Here is a 1,144-nt window from a genome sequence, read left to right as displayed (position 1 = left end):
GTTGGATGGGGCTTGGAGCAGCCTGGGCTGCTGGGAGGGGTCCCTGCCCATGCAGGGGTGGGACTGGGTGAGCTTTGAGGTCCCTTCCCACCCAAACCAGTCCATGGTTCTATGATGACTCCTGTGTGTGTTTGTCACATGAAGGAATGGTGTAGGCTGCTCAGCTGCTTACACACCAGAGCTGCCGGAGGAACATGTGGGGTCCTGCATGTCAACCAGTGTGGAGGTCACTCAGGGCAGGTCTGGAGGACGGGGTGGTGTGGCCGGTGACCCGTGGTGTGCGAGGAGCTGGGAGGGAACAGCAAGGGTGAGGTTATTTAGCAGAGAGGTGAGAAGATGGCACTTGGTGCTTCATGTGTCAGGGGCTGCCAGAAGGGTGGGAGATAAGGACCAGGTCCTCCAGACATACTTTGAGGGCCAGAGAAGAGAAATCAGGGACACGGGCTGTTTGGAATGGCGGGTTCCCTGCCTTCTGATGGCCTTGCGATGGTGTCACACAAACCAAGAGGGGTGGAGTTGGGCTCTGGAGGTCCTCCTCAACTCCGTCTTGTGGATCCTGTGGTCTCCTCATGGTTTTCTAAAGGAAACCAGCCAAGCCACCAGTGGAACCTGTTCTCATCTGAGAGCCAGTGCTTGGACCAAGGTGGGGTGCTGAGCAGGAGCTGTGGGGGTCCCCACAGTGGCAGCTCCTTGCTGCCAGGAGGTGGGAAGGAGAACCTGGGGATGTGACTTCTCCCCTCCGATGGAGAGGGCAAGGGCCATGGCTTGGATACATCCCCCACCCCTCAGCTGCCTCTTCCAGGGAAAGCCATGGCTGCTTTTCCTAGAAAGGCACAGAGGCTCAAAGTCCAGCCGGGGTGACGCGAGGGGTCCTGCCGGGGCCGTCCCCAAACAAACCTCCGGGTCACCTCCGGGTGGTGACGTGTGGGGGGAGCCTGGCGTGTCTGCCCATGGGAAGGGGGGGTGTCTCCCTGTGCCCTGTCACTGGGAGGCTGGAGGAAGGGGACAGTCCCAGGGCGGGTGTTGTTGCGGGAGCGGAGCCACCGGCCCCTGGCCATGGGGAGGTGGTTGTAGCCCAGAGAAACGGCAGCAGATGGAGCTGCTCCAAAATCCTTTGGCTGGCCCAGGGCTCACCAAATGAAGG

General features: G+C 60.7%; 1 protein-coding gene across 1 annotated transcript in view; it reads left to right on the top strand.

Annotated features, from left to right (window-relative positions):
• LOC104398440 (zinc finger protein 398-like) overlaps nucleotides 1–1,144 on the top strand; it is a 33,097-nt gene that overhangs the window by 20,750 nt on the left and 11,203 nt on the right. The gene's annotated exons all lie outside the window — the stretch shown is intronic.

This window comes from Chaetura pelagica, unplaced genomic scaffold, assembly GCF_000747805.2.
Source record: "Chaetura pelagica isolate M959 unplaced genomic scaffold, ChaPel_1.0 scaffold612, whole genome shotgun sequence".
In the NCBI taxonomy this organism is placed as follows: domain Eukaryota; kingdom Metazoa; phylum Chordata; class Aves; order Apodiformes; family Apodidae; genus Chaetura; species Chaetura pelagica.
The sequence above is the reverse complement of the archived record's forward strand: the minus strand, read 5'-3'. Positions and strand labels throughout refer to the sequence as shown.